The 8,234-nt window shown below is 35.2% G+C and overlaps 1 protein-coding gene across 2 annotated transcripts in view; it reads left to right on the top strand.

Annotated features, from left to right (window-relative positions):
* The first annotated feature begins 3,267 nt into the window (after positions 1 to 3,267).
* Positions 3,268 to 8,234, top strand: part of LOC138692028 (zinc finger protein 235-like) — a 28,658-nt gene continuing 23,691 nt past the window's right edge. For both annotated transcript variants that reach the window (XM_069814837.1, XM_069814838.1), the window contains exon 1: positions 3,268 to 3,510. The gene's annotated coding sequence lies outside the window, so the exon portion shown is untranslated. The remainder of the gene's footprint in view (positions 3,511 to 8,234) is intronic.

Here is an 8,234-nt window from a genome sequence, read left to right as displayed (position 1 = left end):
CACAGTTTCTGCTCTTTCTTATGTAGTGTCATCTGCTGATTCCGAAAATGAAGTCAGATTTTTTCTACCACCCACCATTTATGTTGTAATTTTAGAAAAATTGACATTTTTATTGCTATACACATTCCTTAACATGCTAATTTAAAGAAAATATTTCAAATATTTCATTTCATTGCTTTAACTATTGACCTAGCCTATAACTTTAGATCACTGTTGCCTGTGAAGTCAAAATTCATTAATGTGAATTTTATTCTTCATAAGACTGCGAGAATTAGTATTAATTCTCAGTTGAGTTGGAACTTACAATCGTGAAACAAGTTTCATAACTTGTCTTTTCTTTGTCCTATTAAGTGTGGTAAAAGCACAGTCTAGTATATACAGTCGCGAAGCTCAATACGTAGTAAATATGCAAACATTAGATAGTTGCTCACCACTAGGATCGCTAATATCGCCTCATTACAGGCAATGCAAAATAGTACCGTCACAGTCTATTGTTTCTAGCACCCTCAAAACTCAAGCTTCGTGACTGTATATAGTAGACTGTGTTAAAAGTATCTCATAAAGTGAAATATACCTCGAAATATTGTGTAAATCACAAACTAATTTTGTTACGTTTGTGGATAGTTAAAATTGAAATCACATAGGTGAATTTCATTACAATACCATAGTTAAAAGAGCTTACGAGTGTTCTTGTGATTGCAAAATAGACGATGACAGTAACTGTGCCCCTGAAATCTGTTGTGTTTCATGTATTTCTATTAGCCTAACTGATTGGCTAAAAGGATCCAGTCATATGCGTTTTCCAGTTCCAATGATATAGGCCTACTGCGAACCTAAGAATTGTTCAACAGACTTACTTTCTAGGAACCACAGATCAGAAGATTACAGAAAACTTGTCAGTGAACTGATTCAGAATTATAACGCGATGGGATGTCATGTATCTCTCAAAATAACTTCTTGGATTCTCATCTATTTTTTCTTTCCTCAAAACCTTCGGGGAGTCAGCAACGAACATAGGGAGCATTTTCATCAGGATTTTTCTGAAGTGGAAAGGCGCTACCAGGAAAGATTGAGACGAAAAATTCAGTCGGACTACTGCTAGACACTTAAAAGAGATGTTTCTCAAACGAAGTATAACCTAAAATCTATGTCACACATTTTAGCTAAATAAATATTAATAGTGCAAAGAAACTTCGCTCAAAGAAAGAGGTTGAAGAGAATCCAGGAAGTATAAAATGGCAGCATCACTGAGCTCAAAGTCTTTGAGAGCACAAATCCCGAAGTCGCACATTCACATTTAGGATTTTATTTTCAGTGAACCGCCAAACACAGTTTTTAGCGGGATTTATTTAGTTTTAAGTTAGCATCAGAATAACTTATGGGTATTAATGTTCTTTCTCAATTTCTGGCATGTACAGAGTGTCCGACAAACCTCGCGTCATGGACGATATCATAAAATTTCTTATTTTCTTTTATTTTAAGTGAATCATGCTGACACAGGACGAACGTATTATCATTTTGCTGTGTGGGCGTGAGACTGGCGACCGTGGTGGCCACTTGCAAAAGATGCCTTGGTGTCTAGCGCGTGAAATCTACCTTCCTGTCAGTTGTTTGTTAATATCGTTACAAACATTTGCTAGAATTGAATACGGTAATGCAAAAATAACAAAAGACTGGTAAACCAGAAGGAACGAAACCCATATTAACATTTCATATTTGCTTCTGCTGCCAACTGTAGTTTTTGGCGGCAATTAGACATACCGCAGTACTCGAAACAGGAACTCTTCGAGTCGTTCTTTCTTATGATTCTAGTATTAAGTTCGTGATGTACGCCGTTATGAATTTATACCCGTTTGTAATCACGGATGGATTTCTGTGAACATATGGGTATATTGTAAAACGCTTCTGTATATATTTCAATGAGACTGACTATGAATAAAGACTTTGTAGTACTATCAACGAGTTAGAAGAGAGGTAATCTCGTTGAGCACTATTAAGTTTGTTGACATGTTCCATATTCTACCTGTGAAACGATGTACGAATACCATGGAATGTGAACTACAACAAAATAAAATACAAAATCATCATCGCAGCGTTCCCCAGTGGATCGTAGGAATAAATGGATTCGATATAATCATTAAGAAGAATTAACTTGCCGACAGTAATTTCGAGCTCGTGGAGCTATTTACTTGATGATAGTCATATCAATGCTATATAGCACCTTCAAGAACGGAAATCTATGTTGGTTCTCTTTGAAGAAATGAGGCGAATATCCACATTAGAGTCGCCATAGGAATTGCCAATATTAAAGTGTATATGCCAAAAAAGCTAGGATATAGTTTATTAGTGATGTTATGAACAACAAGATAAAAAAATAATCTAGTATTTTGATGTCATGATTCAATATCACCATATGTAGCCAGCCGAAGTGTAGGCTATGGAAAAAGTTGTGAATGATCAAACGATATTTTAAAATGCGCTAGATTCAATAGACAAAAGTTTCATTTTTGTTGTTATTGGGTGCTGAAAATGTCGCTCCTTCCGTTTGTATGAAACAATTGAAATTTTTAAAGGAATCGTCGCTAAAACATAATTTGAAACTGCAAGATTTAGCGACAAAGTCCCTATATGACATTGGCAACACTGAAATGCACAAAGTTCAAAATGATTAGCTTGGAGGGAGTAAATATTCTTACGATAAGTAAGGCTTAGTCAGTGTTGTCAATTTGGCTTTTTTCCAAGTCAAATCTATCTTTTTTTTTTAAGTTTAGCTCAGTGGCAAATAATTCATCCCACTTAGCGGAGAATCAAGCTTATTTCCTTCTCTTAGCAGGAGGAAGGTTTCGTCGGTTTAATCCAACTTTTTTACAAATATATTTAATATTATATCATCCAGTGCATTGTCTTCATTAAGAAAGTTGGGCAGTTGTAAAGATTACATATTGTCAATAGATGTGATATGTAGTACTTCTTCATTGCTACTTAACATTGAATATCCAGACATTGACCCTGTTGATCCTTAAGAAAACTCTATATGAATCAAGTAATCATAGTTTGAATTATTCAGCATTAAAACATGTGATATATAATTAACAATACCTGTAAGTAAAATTTTGAATTACTTGATTTTTAAGTATTTTATGAAAAATCTAGCTTTTTTACGCTCGAAAATAGCTTATATTTAAGTCCCGTCTAGCGAGATTCAGTGATAGGCTGTTGGCTACCCTGGTCCTGGTCCATATAATCACGGTCTTCTACGTGAAGCGGTATCAATTGTTTCTGAGTACACTGTATCCTAAAATTCTAATTATAAAAAGTTGCTTTATCAGGTCTAATTATTCGGTGCTAATTTTGGACTTATACACTGCTTAAGAGTGACAGCTGAAAACCACAAAGAGCGGTATATTGTTACATTTTATTTCAGAAGTTAGGAGGAAACTACATTTACAAAATTTCAGCGTCGCTTTGAATCCATCTATACTCTGTGCTGTACATTAACGTAGAGTGGAGGTATGTATTTCATTCTTTGTACATTATTGTATAAAAATTGGATGAAACTAGCGTGAAGTTAGTTTCTATGATTTCGGAAGTAAACATTGTTTAATTTATAAGGGATTTTTTTTTTTTTGTGAAGATGGAGTTGATCGTATATGCAAGACATAAAAAAAATCCTAACTAACTAAATCTATCCTGTCATAGATTGGTTGGTATATGCAAGGTATATAAGCGGAGTACGAAGGGAACTGCCTTATCGCTAGTTTGACCAATAATTGAACAGGTACATTTAAAACTTGTAACTAACTATTTTGTAATGTACAAATTTTTTAATATTTACACCGATTTCCTTGGGTATACTGAATAATACGATACGCAACTTTACGTTTTTCGGTAGATTGAGAGTTTTCTTACGGCCGAGAATAAGTGACTGGTTAGATTAGGTTTGTAGAGGCATTACCATGCCTTGCATATACAGTTATTACATTACGGCATCACTATCTTTGTTTCAGCAGTGGGGAGTAATATGTTTGTACCATATTCTTCAGTAACCCAATTTTCTATTCATTACACGCTCACCAGATTGTTTCTGTTTTATGCAGGTTTTATTATTTATTTTCGGAATAAGTGCACAATACTGGAGCTGCCAGACTTTTTACATATGGCAGTTACGCATTAACTCAAGTGTCTTAAGAGACTATGGAAGTAAAGAGGTGGGGAATAATAAATTCGGCAAAAACTCTTCATTTTTCTCTTAAATCTACCTTTTTTTTTCTGTTTTTGTTCAATTCGTCTCACTTCTATCTACTCTCTGTTACCACTTTTACATCACCACATATGGTCCACATCTGTGGAGTAACGGTCAGCGCGTCTGGCCGCGAAACCAGGTGGCTCGGGTTCGAATCGCTGTAGGGGCAAATTACCTGGTTGTGGTTTTTTCGGGGTTTTCCCTAAACCCAATACGAGCAAATGCTGGGTAACTTTCGATGCTGGACCCCGGACTCATTTCACCGGCTTTATCACCATTTCATTCAGACGCTAAATAACCTAGATGTTGATACAGCGTCGTAAAATATCCCAATAAAATAAATAAAAACATAGTCTATGATATTAAAATCACCGGGAATCTATCCAGAAACCTTCTGCTTAGTAGTCTCGTAATCATTAGACCACACGATCGTTGAAAAATTCGATCTTAACACTCTTTACAAGACATGCCTTCCAATTTTAACTGTCGATAAAAATTTATCCATTCATGTAATTCAGAAATGATTTCAATTTAAGTAGGCCTATTATGAACGATATCCATATAGGTTATTAGTGCTTTATTACTTCAAAACATCACATTGACAATTCAGGAGTACATTGAAGACAACGAATTCGATATAAAGTGCGTACTAAAGTGACATAATATCACAGTCTACTATATACAGTCGCGAAGCTTGAGGTGATTTTTTGCAAATCTCGCGATAAAGCGCTCCAAGCGGCTAGCAACTAGAAACAATAGACTGTCGACGGTCGACTTTGGATTTAAGCTACGGTTTGTTTACGGCGATCATCGCCGGGCGCACATCGTCAGCGATTGTCGGCGGAGTTGCTAGCAGTTGAAATGAATGCGCACGGTTTCTTTACAGCGAAGATCGCCAGCGCAGTTCGTTGGACGCGACGCAGATCGCTGGAGGTTGCTTCTGAAGCAAATTCAGGACGCACATCGCCGCATTCGTGTTCAATAATCGATATTTAGACAAGGTCATGTAATATCGAATATCTAATCTGTACACGTTAACCACGTGTGTACGTTTTGGCTGCAAAACAAATCAAGACTTTTGCAATTTTTCGCGGTCTGAAGACGAAATTATTATTGAATATGTGTCACAACATAATGCTCTTTTTAATATGAGCTTGTGAATTAATAAACAAATTAAACAATAAACGCTTACATTACATATTACATTTCTATCACGCCCGAGCCCCAGAGAATTTCGTTCAGTGTTGGTAAGGGGGAAATTCTCTCTTCTGTAAGTTTTCTGTGACTAGGCCTACCTAAGTACTTACGCGGTATTCTGAAATATAGCGTTTTTTTTTTTTTGTAGAGATGTAGTTGATCGTATATACAAGGCATAATAAAAGCACAAACGAACCAAACCTAACCTATCACATGTTCGTACATGTAAAGTGTATAAGCGGATTACGGAGGGAACTACCTCAGCGCTAGTTTAGCCAATTTTTTTTTTGTAATTATTGTTTGGAATACACCATGTAATGTAATACAGTATAATAATAATAATAATAATAATAATAATAATAATAATAATAATAATAATAATAATAATAATAATAATAATAATCAGTTCAGTTCATAACGTGAGTTACTGCCAATCTTTCAACTGAAGTTACGGGGGTCTTGACAAAATTTGTAGGTAATTTAACATTGTCATTTTCAATTAAACTCAAAACATAATCAAACTGGTCGGTGAGAGTCTGAAATATTCCTTAAATTTTGTAGCGTTTTTATAAAGATGTCTCATTATCAGTGTGTTAAAACAGAATTCTGTAAACCTATTCCTGAATATTTCATTAGTCTGTAGCTTGTTCCTTTTATAATACGCATGCAAGATTTTGATATCTCATCTCCCTCTTCTAGAATAAATAGCAACTTCATTATCTTGGATTTATTCATTATAATTTTTAGGTTATGTCCGTGGCCTACATTAATTTACTTGCCCATATATAGTAGATGAAGGAATAAACAAATGAGAATCTACAGCGTTGTGCGTCAATAAAGAAACCACTTCTCGGCGATCATCGCCAGCGTTTATAATAGCCGGCGATGTGCGTCCGACGATGATCGCCGTAAACAAACCGTATCTTTAGAGTGGACTGAGTCGTATTTCTATCGAGTGCTAGGTCGTTGCGTACTTCGCATTGATGCTCGTGAAGAAAAATCGTAACATCTATTTCTTATTTTACTTCTAGATGCAAAAAGTGGTTAATAAACAGCAGGAGGGAAGATCTAATGACAAAGAATGAAGCATATATTTATAATAATATAAAGTTTTGCTCTCTTAATTTCGAAAACACACAATTTATGAATGAAAACAAAAATAAATTAATCTGGAATGCAGTTCCAACTTTATTTGATGTTTCAAATAAACCTGTTCTGTTATTACCTGCAGCTGAGAAACAAAAGCCTTGCACTAATTCTACGTCTGTATCAGCTGATTCCTTGAATAATTGTACATTTTCAGACAACTTAGGCCTACTTCTTTTTTCAAAGGATATGTTTTTAATTATAGCTGTTAATTTTGTTGTTATTTTTATTTGTTACTTGACTAGAGACGTAGAAAAAGTAAGTCTGTTACAATAAAATTTATTGATCACGTTTTATTTCCAATTCTGGTGTGATTATTATTGCTTAACCTCAACCCACTTTGTTAACTACGTAAGCCTACATTACAAGTACCGGTACACGTAAGTTACTCTCATTAATTCATATTTCCATTATTATTGTTATTATATTATTGTTGTAAAGAGAAATTCGAATTAATATTTATTGGTTTCATAGTTCATTATCGTTATAATCTTGAATGAGTGAAGCGATTGTAGTAAATTTCAGTTCGTTTTGCACAAACAAAAATAATATTAACCTATTTCTTGCAGGTATCTTCGAGTTTATGGTGGAATTTAATATATTTCATTAAAATAATAAATGAACTTTATCCATTTAATATTTCAATAATGGAAAGAAGGTGTTAATTTTTCCAAAAGAACACGACAACGAAAGTGTAACATATTTTGTCATCTGCTAGGAGAGATCTGTGATGATGAGGCGATAGTAGCGATCCTAGTGGTGGGCAACTACCCATGTTTGCATTTTTACTACATATTGAGCTTCGCGACTGTATATAGTAGACTGTGATAATATTATTACCCATATATTTGTGTGTTAATGCTTCCTCTGCAATACAGCCAGGGACCTAAACCGTTAAAAACCAACATAATGCATAACAAACATAGATACGAGTAGACTACATGTGTTAGTAATGTCTATGGTACACACCTGTGGAATAACGGTTAATGCCTACGGTCCACACATGTGGAGTAACGGTTAGCGCGTCTGACCGCGAAACCAGGTGGCCCGTGCTCGAATCCCGGTCGAGGCAATTTATCTGATTGAGGGTTTTTTCCGGGTTTGTCCCTCAAACCAATACGAGCAAATGCTGGGTAACTTTCATGCTGGACCCCACACTCATTTCGCCAGCATTATCATCTTGATTCCATTCAGACGCTAAATAACCTGTTATGTTAATACAGCGTCGTAAAATAACCCACTAAAATAACGAAGCACGTTAGACTCGACGCAAACTTATTCAATGTTGAAAGAAAACTGATTTGTGAAAGGCAGGCTCTGGTTTATTTTTAAGCACTGGTTCAGTTGGTGGTATAATTGTTACGAGTATTTCTTACCTCGATAGAAAGTTTAAGGTAAATTGAAAAATAAATTTCGCTATACTGGAGAATTAGCACGGTCTCTTTGAACCGTGCCGTTACGTTTACCACCAAATTTAAGTAAATACACAATGTCACCAACATAAGAACATGACGTTGGTGTGTGGCGTAGTTGGCGGGAGAAATTTTTTCTCTCTCTGTCTACCTCCTTCGTTCTGAACATTATTGAGAGATAGCACCACTGTTAGCGACAATGTGTATTTGCGTAAATATTGCGAGTAAATTATGAC

Source organism: Periplaneta americana, chromosome 16 (genome assembly GCF_040183065.1).
Source record: "Periplaneta americana isolate PAMFEO1 chromosome 16, P.americana_PAMFEO1_priV1, whole genome shotgun sequence".
NCBI classification, from domain to species: Eukaryota; Metazoa; Arthropoda; class Insecta; order Blattodea; family Blattidae; genus Periplaneta; species Periplaneta americana.
The sequence above is the reverse complement of the archived record's forward strand: the minus strand, read 5'-3'. Positions and strand labels throughout refer to the sequence as shown.